Raw genomic sequence first — 13,991 nt, forward strand, 5'->3', positions numbered from 1 at the left:
ATCTCAGGAACAATTTCAAAGCAAACTCTAAAAACACATTGTGAAGACACATGCAGATGATAAATCTACTGAAATTCAGAAAGATTAAAATCAGACCTCATCACTGGCCCCAACTGATAGAAAATAAAAATTGAAAAAACTCAGCCAGCCTCAGTAATATAGTGAGGCTCTATCTCTACAAAAGAAATTAAAAAGATAATAAGCAGAGTGTAGTGATGGCACCCGTGGTCCCAGCTACGTGGGAGACTGAGGTGGGAGGATCAGTTGAGCTCTGGAGGCTGAGATGAGCTATTACTGCATCGCTACACTCCACCTGGGTGACAGAGCAAGACCCTGTCTCAAAAAACAAAAAAATAAAGAAACGCTAAGGTCAGTAGGTCTACAGTGCTTCCGGCAATGAGTCCTCTCACTTGCAAAATCGGTTTGTGAACTTGGCAGGAGTCCAATCCAGGTTGTTTGCTTTCATATTTTTTCTTGTTTTAGTGGGGGTCACTGCCAAAAAATGAGCAATGAAAAGAATTAATGTCAAAAGAGTTGCAACTTCAAAGCAAGGAAGCTACTCTTCAGAGAATCATTTTCTGGCAAATTGAAGAAAAATATGCCTAAAATACACAAGATTTTAGTGTGTTTATTCCCTGCGAAAGAAGCTATTGAGAGCAAATCAAAATGAAACAGAGTCTTTGCCTCTTGAGGTGAAAGAAGACAGTTCCTGGGAAGAAGAGGCAGTGTAATTCCCAATAACACCGTGGTCACCATTTAATGAAGAACACAAACCCTGTTGTTTACAGACACCAGGGGGAAACTATGTTCACATTCAGCTTTGTTAGTGCCTTTGGCAGGAGTACATTCATATGATGACCTTACCAGATAATGCAATTAAACCAGAAACTAATGGTGGAAAAAAACAACAGCTGGACAAGGTGAATGAGACTTGTCTACATGTAAATGATTCTGGGAAGTAACATTAACAGCTTCATATGTTTAATAGCAGTCATTTTAATATTTTTAGTCTATGATAAATATCACATCTGTAATCCCAGAACTTTGGGAGGCCCAAGTGGGCTGATCGCTTGAACCCTGGAGTTCAAGACCAGCCTGGGCAATGTGGGGAAACCTGGTCTCTACAAAAAGTAAAGAAAAAATATTTGGGGTTTGCTGGTATGTGCCTGTAGTCTTGGCTACTCAGGAGATTGAGGTGGGAGGAGCGCTTGAGCCCAAAAGACCAAGGTTGCAGTGATCCAAGATTGCACCATTGCACTCCAGCCTGAGTGACAGAACGAGACCCTGTCTCAAAAATAAATAAATAAAGTGTATTTATTAACCATACACTTTTTTAAAAAATAAATTTTATTTAAATCAATTTTGTAAGGACACCATAATCTGAAAAAGCAAACTACTATACAAACATAGCCTTAATTGAAATGTTTAAAAATATACATCCTTTGAATAACAACATCAATATTGGTAAATGGCAAATATTAAAGAAACAGAAGTTAACCAATAAGCTTATAGTTACCAAAAAAGGGAAAGACACGAGTGATGTCTAGAAATGAAAGCAAAAGCTGTTGAAGATGTAAATGTCTTTAATACATAATCTTAGTTTTTATGCGTAAGCTATACATAAAAGCTCATACAGAATTAAACATGTGTAACAGAATGTTTTATATGTGTGTGTACATATATATGGATATATGCATCTGTGCTACACATATTTTCCAGCCTCAGTTTTACCAGATTGTTTGCCTTCATCCATGATGAGCAGCAAATTGTAAAATAAAGTTATAATCATGGAGATTAACGATATGTTTTCACCCTGTTCTTACCTCCCCTTAATATTCTGGCATAGTTTTGGTTTCACTCTACTCTGACCTTTGGATTTCTGAACTTTATTTTACCTTTTTTTGTTTGTTTTCTTGGAAAGGTTTTAACCTACTGGGGCCATTGTCATTTACAGGAAGCTACAGGAAGCCTGTGTGTCTGCCTCTGTGGGTGGGAGAAGGGGACAAGCTGACAAGTAAGAAGACAGAGGAGAGGAGGTAAGGGACTGAGTATTTTGGATGCTGCTTGCATGCCAAGCCCAGGGGCAGAATGGACTTAATTAAACATCTGTCTCTAAAATTCTACTCAAAACACTTAAAGCACAGACATTGTTTCTTTCTAGAGCTACCATTTGACCTGAACTTTCTACTGTGTCTGGTAAAATAGAAAAAGCCTAAATGTAACTTCAGAATTCAAATAGTAAGGATATTTTTCTTTAATATTTTACTGCTTCTAAAAATCACACATTTTCCTACCAAAAGAATCCTTTTGTTTGGAATGAAAACATTATCTTTATACTTTGTGTGTGTGTGTGTGTGTGTGTGTGTGTGTGTGTGTAGTTGCTTATTCCATTTTTTTTCCCTCTAACAAATATTTTAAAAGTCAGTGAGAGAGATTTTCATTTTAGATGACCATTAGCCCACTGTGAGAAAAGGCTTGCCAGTTCAAAGTCAGTTTGTCACCAAGGGTTGAGGTTGGCATGAGTTGCAGATTCTCCAGGCCCTAACTCACGTCCTTGATCTACCTCACCTGTTTCCTCTCTTTGCCTTGTCACACCATAAAACAAGCCATTGATAAAGGGGAGATAATAAAGACGACGGCTTAGTTGAATGTAAGAGAAATTCCTGATTTCCATTCCAGGCCACTCGTGGAGCTGTGGCTCTGCTCTTGCATTATAGTTTCCCAACTTACACAAAAGTGGCTGTCTTGCTATGGATTGCTGACTCTACAATAAAGCATGAATTTTAAAGTGGAATATTCTGTGACACTGCTTTCAACAGTCAGTATTATTCGATGGTATCATTTAGTCTTCCATTGTAAGAAAACAGTAAGAACTTTTCTCTACCTGGAGTTAATAACTAAAAATTCAATATACTCCTGTGACATATAAACGTGTTAGTCTTCCTGAGAAAGATCAAACTAATTTAAGAACTTCCCACATATTGAGAACAGTTCACAGAAATTTACAGCTGCTTCTTTCTGTGAGATAGGATCTCCTGCTTCAGTGTATGTGCTGAAAGCCAATTAAAACATTACATACCTTGAGGACATTAATATGAAGCAAAAGAAAATGACTGATGGGAAGGTCAAAGTAGACTTAGCAAAGCAAAAGCAATGTCCAGTCAAGAATAACCTGTAGATCTTCTGCAACTCACCAACTTCCTAAAATTTGTTACATAAATGTGGATAATGATAGTTGGGCTCTTTTCCGACTCTTAAGTTTCTGGATAGTCAGTTCCTTTATATTAGCAAAATTCTTGGGAGACAGACTCTATTCTATACCCCCACTAGGACAATGGCTCCGGGTATCTTGCTTCCAGAAGGAAGTCAGACTCAGAGCCTATTTTAATGGCCAGTATGGCAGCGCCAAGAGTGTTCTGTCACTAACTGGAATAGAACGAATTCAGATTCTAGTTAAGAGTTTTCAGTAGCCACAGAATGCACTCACATTCTTAAACAAATTAAACGTGTCGACATTCAGTCTTCCTTGAAATAATTGAAAATTTATATAGTCCGTAATTATTGTATTTATTCTTTTATGAAGTCCTCCACATCAGCACATGAACCTTTGGAAAGTAACCACATAGACTTAAGCAATCAGTGCTTTGTTAATGCAGCTGAGAACAGTGGGTGGGCCATTTTTTTTTTTTTTTTTTCTGATGAGAAAAAGCAGGCTGAGAAGTGAACACCTTCAGTCGCTTCTGTTTGTTTGAGGATCTTATCCCCAGGGCTGTGTTCCCTTGGCTGGGTATACCTGTTGATCACACTGCTTAACTGTAATTATCCCAGACAGCTTTTTGGCTCACATTGTTGTTTCATAGTCTTCATAAATCATACAAATTATTACCGCAATAGAAAACTGCAATTACTCACAAACCCTGACATGCCAAAATGTGTATTAATTAGATAAGGTAATAAATACGTTACTGCACATAGCTATAATCATTACTTCAAAAGTGACATCTATTCGTATGCCATCTTGATATTCTGCAGCAAATGATTCAATATAGTGTTCAGTTCATAACAGAATTGTTATCTGATTTGATTAATTAGTTAATGCTTTTCCAAGGTGTTTTAAGTATGAAAAATAATGTAGAATTGTTAAGTTTCAAGATTAATATTATAATCACATGAGATGTAAATTATAATTTACAGATACATTTCTTATGGGGGTAATTATAAAAGTATATATTTCTTAGTTCTAAATTTGGGTTAACATAGGAAGTTTTAAGAATAATAATCACGTTGAAAATTTTGCTCATTCCATTTCTCTAAGGGTTCAAAGTAATTTATTATTTATTTCAAAAAATAATGAAACTTCATATTGGGTAGAAATAAGCATGTTCCTAGATGTATACTTTCTATGCACTAATCAAGCCTTAAATTTAAATGTAGAAAGAAATTTCAAGTGTAGACCTGAAAGAACATACTAAATTAGTGTGCTCTCATATAAATATTCAGGACATAATACATGTTCTTACATCTTTAGAAAGATGTGTAACTTCAAAATTATAAGATAATTTAGAGTAGAGGACTGCAAGTACATTCAAGACCGTATTATGTACCCATGTATTCAACCAAACCTATTGATTTTCAAATCAGTCTTTTTCAATATATGCAGAAGAACTGGATCTGATTTTTGATGATATAAATGTTGTATATAGCAACACCTCTATTTGTATTTAAGCTGATACACCTGATACAATGCATTCCAATAAAAGTTTTTGTCCTAAAGAATAAGTTTTAAAAAATTAAATTTTATAGAGATGAGAGATGTGTCAACTAAACTACTACTGGATTAAATAGGTTCCAGAAAATATTAACACTGGTGCATTTTATTTGAGTAGAGATACTCTTAAGGAACCTTTAATATGAAGAAGTAAAATACAAGCTCTTCATATTTTCCTGTTTAGATGACTGTGTCCATGAATCATTTAAAAATGAATTCAAAGACAATTGACTCACATGTCCTCATTTTACCAATATTAGGAAATTATTAGGGAGTGTCATCTGAAAAGGAAATCATGTTGAAGATATTAGCTATTCCACTGTAAAGTTCTTTCAAAAATACTGAAAAAAAGATTCTCACATGGAGACAGTGGAAGCAGAATAACTGTGCAACACTTTTTCTGCAACTAATCTACTTTTCAATGTCTAACATTGTGCCTAGCATATATCAGGCATCCATTTAGTTTGGGTGGATAAATACAAGTGATTAAATAAAATTTATCCTGGAGCTGAGGAATTAATTAAATGACACTATACTTTATCAAGTAGTAATATTATGACAGATGACTTTAGTGAAATGAGAATAATTCAAAGATGGTGCTAATTCAGAATGAAAAATAGTACCGTAAAATATCATGGAAAGAGTGAGGAAAGAACTATCTAAAGAAGATTTTGCTTTAAAGAAGATTTTACTTTAAACACTCAAACTCTAGCTGATGCAGTGGGGATTCATTTGTCCAGAATGTTTTAGTACGTCACAGAAAAGTCAGAACCATAGTAATAAAAGATTCAAAACTATGTAAATGTTATATCTCGATATCTTAGCATATTCTATATATATAGATGGAATATGCTAAGAATTATCTATAAACATAGAAAGAAAATTTGCAAATCTATAGTTTATTAGGCATTTTGTAAAAGGGTGAGGATATAGGAATTTTAGGACATGAGCCAATTCTAAGGTAGCATTTTTTCTACTTAGAGTATCTTGTGGTCATTATCATGCTGGCTGTTGTAGAATGGTGCAACCCAAAATAAATCCATTAATAAAAAAACAACTATTGATAATTTCAGCTTCTGTGTCTGTACATAAGTCAGATTAGAGCAATCTTCCTCCTGAAAACTAAAAAGGATACTAAATAATTTTTTTAAATTTCAATTTAATTTTAATTAAATAAAATTTATTTGTCACATGTCAAAGTTAGGACATTGCAAATCATATCTGGAAATCTCAACATAGACCTGATTTTACACTTTGCAGTATTCCTATTTACTTTCCTGGGAAAAAATAATTGATTCAAACTGTCAATCAACCACTTGCTCCATAGATAGCCAATTCTGCAAAGTTCTATGGGACTCAGGTGCATGATATAAGTGCAGGTTTGCTACATAAAGAAACGCATGCCATGGTGGTTTCCTGCACCTATCTACCCATCACCCAGGTACTAAGCCCCGCATGCATTAGTTATTTATCCCAAGGCTCTCCCTCCCCTTGTGCCCTGGACAGGCCCCAGTGTGTGTTCTTCCCCTCCCTGTGTCCATGTGTTATTGTTCAGCTCCGGCTTATCAGTGAGAACATACAGTGTTTGGTTTTCTGTGCCTGTGTTAGTTTGCTGAGGATAATGATATAAATGTTCTTTAGAAGCATCAGAGAGCCATTAGATTAGTTAAGAAATAATCAGGCCAGAATTTTAGAGCAGTAACCAGAGGAGTAAGTGGCATTCTGAGGACATAGGCTAATCCGGAAAAACTTGAACTTAAGGGCAAGAGAGACAGAGACCAAGTCTATGCACCTAACCAGAACGTACCATCCAACGGGAGACATCCATTCTACTTGAAGCAGGGTTCTGAAACAGCTACAGTTTCAGGGGAAAACTAAAGATACACAGAAGTCAGCCAGCCTCATCATGCTTGGAGAACTCCAAGTTTTCCTGCAGCTGAGTAGAACAGGAGAAAAGGAGGGAATCATTGCATATCGATTCTATATAAGATAGATTCATCTTTTGTTGTCACATGTCAAAGTTAGGACATTGCAAATCACATCTGGAAATCTCAACACAGAACTGATTTTACACTTTTTAGTACTCCTATTTACTTTGCTGGGAAAAAAATAATTGATTCAACCTGTCAATCGACCGCTTGCTCCGTAGATAGCCATAAAATGCCTTTTCTGCAAAGTACTATGGTACACAAAAAATTGGAGAGTACCTACTTGTCTTCTCACAGTGATTTCTCATTTTTCAGCATTTAAACCCAATTGTTCCAGGGTATGACAAGACTTCAAATAACATGTAAATTAAGTAAATTTTCCTAGTTTCATGGGATCAATCTACTTACTGTTAGGAATCCCCTGGATTCTCAGTTCCCAATTTCACAACTGCCATAGCTAATGTCCATTTGGTTAGGCATTTTTTAGTGACTGATGAAGAATCGAGATATAATAAAATCTACGTAATTTAAGCAGCCCAAGAAATAGTGACGTATTTTTTGTAAAAAAAGTAGTTTAGATACTGGCCAGAATTTGGGTTTATAATGAAATAAAGACCTTTATTATAAGCTCAATATGGAACTCAAGAAAGTAGAACTTCAAGTAAGTGGAATTTCAAAATCTAAAAGATCGAACATTTTATATTAATACAAATATAAATTTCATCATTAAATAAATTGTTGAGCATCTAGTCTGCATCAGACACAATGCTAGACAACCCACTAATTATTAGAGAAGACAAGAAGTATTTTTCCCGAACATAATTGCCTATTCAAGAAGTTTATGTAATAGACATTTGTCATTCAGCCTCATAGTTAATTGAGACAATTTTATGTTTAAACTAAACAATTATAAATCATGTGCCTATTTTTGTTCATCAGTATATCCTCTATACTTACATAATATTTGATACACAGATAATATTTGATGAATGAATGTATTAAATAATAAATGAATAAAAGGAAAGCCTTTTTTAGATAATGGCACTTACCTATAAACCTTTAGAAACCCTTATATTCTATTGGAAGATTTATAAAAAATAACACTGTAATTGCTTAAATTCCATCTGATGATGGCCCATATTGTGGTATTTCATTTTTTTATATTAACTCTAAATGATTATCTATTTTATAATGCCATACCCAGTAATTACTGAAATGATTCATGATTTCTGATTAAGCTTATCTATTTGGAGGGGTTAAAAGAAAAACAGCAGGAGATTATGAAAGTAAAAAAGAAGAAAGACATAGGTTGTCATTTAGTTTTATGTGAGCTGAAAGGTTTATAGTGAGAAACTGTTGGATGCAATTTCAGTAAGCAAGGATTTTGTGGAGAGATTAGATCAGTTACAAATTGCTAAATCTGATGGCTTAGATAAAAGTTTAACCAGAGGCTTTAAAAGAAGTAGAACATGTTTTGGGGAGAAGAAATTGCCTTCTGGAGAACGCACATTATATATATATATATATATATAAAATATTATTGCTATACTTTAAATTCTGGGATACATGTGCAGAACATACTGGTTTGTTACATAGGTATACACGTGCCGTGGTGGCTTGCTGCACCCATCACCTGGTTACCTACATTAGGTATTTCTCCTAATGCTATCCCTCCCCTACTCCCTAACCCCCTAACAGGCCACAGGGTGTGATTTTCCCCTCCCTGTGTCCATGTGTTTTCATTGTTCAACTCTTACTTATGAGTGAGAACATACGGTGTTTGGTTTTCTGTTTCTGTGTTAGTTTGCCAAGAATGATGGTTTCCAGCTTCATCCATGTCCCTGCAAAGGACATGAATTCACCCTTTATTTTTTTATGGCTGCATGTATTTTATGGTGTATATGTGCCACATTTTCTTTATCTAGTCTATCATTGATGGGCATTTGAGTTGCCACAGTATATATTTTTAACAGCAAATTAAATGTAGAGCAATTGTGTAACTAGATCCACAATTAGAATAAAACGATTGCATTTTCAGCTAGGACAGGCAAATCATCTTTATATGTGTGTATGCATAAATACATAGATAGATATAGGTAAATATGTTGTGTGTTCCTCTTTTTAAGTATCTCCCTTATATGCTAGATCAGTATTATACAAAATATCTCACATATAAAAGACCTAATATTTTTTATCAATTTTGTTTCTCTTCATCTTTTCTGTTCCTGGCTTGGAAATAATCTTCAGGTGATCTCTCACCTCACCCATCAAATCATGTGGGGATGACAGGAAGGAGCACATTTTAAAAAATCTCTCTGAAAACTTCAAGCATTCCACTGCATTGAGTTCAGTTTGGAAATTTTTCAAAATGTTAAACGCAGTCACACTTTGAAACGACAGCCTCTCCTTGACTCCTTATTGATGTGTGTGTGTGTGTGTGTGTATGTCTGTATATCTGCGCGTGTATGTGTGTTGTCTGATGACTGGAAAAGCAAGAAAAAGATTGCAAGAAAAGCCCAAAACCCATTTCTTCCCTAAGAGCAGCCAAATGAGATGGTGTTAAAATTGGTTGATTTATCCTCAACTCCTAAGAATGCCCAAATCTTCCTAAAATTGTGCACAACTTTACATCGCAGTCCTGAGCTTAAGCTTTGGCAGTTAAAATACATTTATTATCATGAAAAATACCATTAATCTTTACTTTTATAAAGGTTTTTAAAAACTATATTGTTATAAGAAATGCTTTGAGACTTTTAATCCAGCAAACTAAAAAGATCAAAGGATCTTCTTGTAATTAAAGATGACTAATTCAGACTTTCAGAGAATTTCAACTGTGATTAAAATTCAAGAAAATATATTTAATATATAGTATTCAATGTCATAGGAGACTTGAGATCATTTTCTGGCTGAGGCCCTTGGGCCAGTTCCTAAAGCTCTATTGCACCATGTTTGATTTTATGATATGTACATGGCTTAGAATGTAGCTTACACACACCCAAAATCAACATCAACCACATCTGTGCACATGGTCAAATTCAAAGTACTACTGGGAAATGTAGATATTCCTCAAGAAAAAGAATGTGAATTTTGTCTTTAGAAAAATGCTAAAGGCATTTCACTGTGTCTTCCAAGTCTTCTGAGTCAAAAACAAACAACGTTAAGTGACATACCCACATCACTGAACACAATATCAGGATTTAATTGCAGTGACAATACTGATGGTAACAATATTTAAACCAACTACATTTTCTCCTCCAAGCATTTTTTCCTTTCCTTCTTATTCTTCAGTTTTTGTTTTGTTTTGTTTTGTTTGAGATGGAGTCCAGCTCTGTCACCCAGGCTGTAGTGCAATGGCGCAATCTCAGTTCACTGCAACCTCTACCTCCTAGGTTTAAGCAATTCTCTTGCCTCAGCCTCCTGAGTATCTGGGATTACAGGTGATCGCCACAACACCCAGCTAATTTTTTTGTATTTTTAGTAGAGATGGAGTTTCTCCACTTTGGCCAGGCTGGTCTTGAACTCCTGACATCAGGTGATCCGCCTGCCTCAGCCTCCCAAAGTGCTGGGATTACAGGTGTGATCCATCGCAGCCAGCCATTCTTGGTTTTTAAAGTCATTGAAAGGTAGAACTAGCATGCAGAAAAACAAAACTTCAAGTTTAGATGGTCTGTTTCATTTTTGAATGAGTTATCCAATTCTTAGGCATGATTTTTCTCATGTGAAAATCTCTTCTTAGGCTAAGATATGATGTCACTACCTCAGTTTGAGTTTTGTACAGAATTAAATTAGAAATGGAAGGAACTAATTTATTGATGTCATCAGCTCTTTCTGTGACCATTGGTATTAGCTATGCCAAAACAGCCAATATGTAGAATTGGTTCATAATGTATGTAATACCGATAAAGTACTCAGCCTAAGAGTAACAGATTCACAACATGCCTGTTTTACAGGAGTGGCTGAATATCCCAGAGATGTCCAATGAACTCTTTGGTGGAAAGGGATGTAGCAGTCACCCAAATAGGAATGAGAATGGTTTTAATGCTTCAGTTTCCAGTTTCTTTCAACATATAATGCATTCCCACTCCTAGTCAACTGGGACTATTGGCCACAACAAATAAGCATGAGAAGCCAGAGCTTAGATTGCCAAGGAAAAGTTGGGACAAATAAAGTTCATTGAGATAGAGTGTGTCTATAGTTACAGCAACAAGGCCTGGACTTGGGAGGGAGTCAGGGAACCCGGGTAAACACAAGCAAACGAGAATCAAACCAGGCCCTTCAGTTACATCATACCAATAAGCTGCCAGAGCATATAAGACAATTCTGGCTTAGCGATGAAGCTTCTTATATGCTTCCTGCTGAGACAAGAACCAACTGCAAGAATTGTCCTGCAATTGAGTACAGGCAATCCTCATTGCAGCAGTGTTAAGAGGATTAATCTAGTTTGAGTAAATGATGTGGGTTTGTATCTAGGTGAGAGAATGACAATGTGTCACTCCTCTTGTGTGTTTGACAAAGGATGATCAGAAACAAGCTGACTCACGAGTTAAGTCTGTGGGGCTAAAGATCTGTCTTTCAAAGTACTTTGCAGCATGGCTACTTCTCCCATTAAATTCAAAGGGTGTTCCCGAACAGCCCCACACTGGTCTGTCCCCATGCTTTGTGTATCTTCTCAAAAGAGAAATCAGCTAAGAGAATCCCCACTTGCAGACCACGTTTCTGCTCCCTGAGTTGGCAGTGAGCCTTCCTTAGTACTGGGCGGCTGAGCTGACTTAATCCCAGTGGGGAGTCACTTTGCCGGTTACACTGCCTCAGTCTCTAACCATTTCCAGTCTAGTTAGTTGCAAATAGAAAAAGTTGAACTCCTGCAAAATCAGCAGGAGAGAGTCCCACCTAAGGGTGAGGCAAATTGAAATTAAGATTGTGAAATAGATGCCTTAGGCAACAATCAGAAATGTTTTTAGAGAGAAAGTGTGAATAAGGAAGACTTGAGGCTAGAGGATGCTTCATTTGTGTCAGACTCCTTTGGCAAGAGCTGTTACGTGTTCTAAAAATCAGGTCATGGGAGTTGGCAGTGGTGTCTAATATAGAATAAATTTTGGGAGATATAGGCCCTCAGAAACGGGAAAAAATTTTATAGACATAATAGAAACTAATAATTTGACCTGGCCTTGATAAATTACCTTTCATCAAAGAGTTCAAATATCCATCATAATAATGATTTTTTTTTACTCATAATATTCTTGGGAAGTAAAGGAAGAACCCATATTATTATAATAACAATATTGTCATACAGTAAATATTATGTTTATAATATCATTAATACCTCTATTATATAATATTGCATATTATATAAACTCAAATTGAGGAACCTTACACAAAAATAATTGACTAATCTCCAAAAATGCCAAGGCCCGGAAACACAAAGAGTGCAAAACTGCTCAGGACTACATGAGACTAATGTTTCATGAAGCTAGATGCAATGTGTGATTCTGGATTAGATTCTATTAAAAATATTATTGGCCATGCATTGTGGCTCACACCTATAATCTTAGCACTCGGGAGGCCAAGATGGGCAGATTGCTTGAGCCCAGGAGTTCCAGACTAGCCTGGGAAACATGGTAAAACCTCTTCTCTCCAAAAACTGCAAAAATTAGCCAGGTGTGCTGGCGTGTGCCTGTAGTTCCTATTACTTGGAAGGTTGACATGGGAGGATGCCTTGAGCCGAGGAGTTTGAGGCTACAGTGAGCCACAGTTGTGCCACGGCACTCCAGCCTGGGTGACAGAGTGAGACTCTGTCTCAAAAAAAAATTAAAAATTTTATATATATATATATAATTAGGACAATTAAATAATTTGAATATAGACTGATACAGGCTGTAAATTAGACGATGTGTTATATTTAACAGTGGTAACTTTACATTTCCTAATTCATGTAGTGGTTATATTGGTGAGTGCTCTTATTTTTAATAGTATACACTGAAATTATTTAGGGATAAAAGGTCATCAGCACACCTTCATCTGAACTCTTAAAGGGTTCCAAGAAATAAAAAATCAATAGAGAGAGGATGGAAAGGCAATGAAGCAACTGTACATAATTGGTCAATCTATTTATTTATTTGTTGAATATCTCAAGTCTAGGATATCTTCATAAGAAAGACTTGAGACATTCAACAAATTATTACCAATTCCCCAATTATGTGTCAAAAACTGCACTAGAACTGGGGACATATTGGTGAGAAAAACACACAGAGTTACTCTTAGGGGGTTGACCATATTTACCTGTTTTCCAAAGGGTTTCCTTAATATGAACTTCTCCATTTAAACAAAATATAAAGTGGGATGGAGACCAGAGCCCTTTTTCTTGAGGTCAATACCCTTATTTTTCACATTCTAAAAGTTAAACCAAGTAACTGAATCCATGGAGCAAGTCTTTACGGCCTGTTCACCTCCTAGCCCAGGCTCTCTGTGAAGCAGTTCATGTTTTATATTTTCTCCCCTCGCTAAGAGGGATTAGTTTGATTGTTAAAGTTTGTAAGTGCTATTTGGCCATAGTTCCTATCACGTCCTTGATCTTGAAGCTATGTTGTGCTCAAGTGGAGGAAAGGACCGTATCAATTTATATGCCTCTTCTTCCACGAGCTCCACTCTCTGTACATAAACAGAAGTAATTTAGAGCAGTGGGGATTCAAGGATAATTCAAAAAATGTTTTAAACCATTTAATACCACAAAAAAAGACTCCACATAGGCATTATTACCTGTAAAGTTCACACTGTGGACTCATCATAAGTGATCTTTATTCAAAGCCCCAATTTTGAAACTGTTTCATGGGATCAATGATCATTTGTTATAAGATGACAAGACATAGAATTCTAATTAATTGGTCACAAGAAAGTAAACACATAAATTCCTCCTATTATTATTTTAAAATTATCTATTCATTGTAGGGTAATCATTTAAACTAGTTTATGGACATGTGCAACTATAAACATATATATGTCATGGTTTACCAAATGTCAGTGAGGTAGAAAAGTGAATTTAATGTAATGAGAAGTCATGATTTCTTAACTTTTTCATACAATACACTCAAAAACAATGCTTGTAAATGTAGACAATTTAGATAGAGTATCACTCTGGCCACACTTGTAACATTTATGCTGCCTCTGTCAGAAGAGTTATAATAATTAGTCCCCAAAATAAGATGCATAATAATTACTATTATTATTCAACAAATATTTATTGTCTTGAAAGTGTCATGAACTTTTCTAAATTCAGGAGATATAGCAAAATATACATG

The 13,991-nt window shown here is 35.6% G+C and overlaps 1 long non-coding RNA gene across 1 annotated transcript in view; it reads left to right on the forward strand.

The window, feature by feature from the left end:
• Nucleotides 1-1,953: 1,953 nt before the first annotated feature.
• Nucleotides 1,954-13,991, forward strand: part of LOC141585459 (uncharacterized) — a 49,716-nt gene continuing 37,678 nt past the window's right edge. Inside the window, exon 1 of the long non-coding RNA XR_012518977.1 lies at nucleotides 1,954-2,036. This is a non-coding gene — a long non-coding RNA (uncharacterized LOC141585459). The remainder of the gene's footprint in view (nucleotides 2,037-13,991) is intronic.

Source organism: Saimiri boliviensis, chromosome 8 (genome assembly GCF_048565385.1).
Source record: "Saimiri boliviensis isolate mSaiBol1 chromosome 8, mSaiBol1.pri, whole genome shotgun sequence".
Lineage (NCBI taxonomy): Eukaryota > Metazoa > Chordata > Mammalia > Primates > Cebidae > Saimiri > Saimiri boliviensis.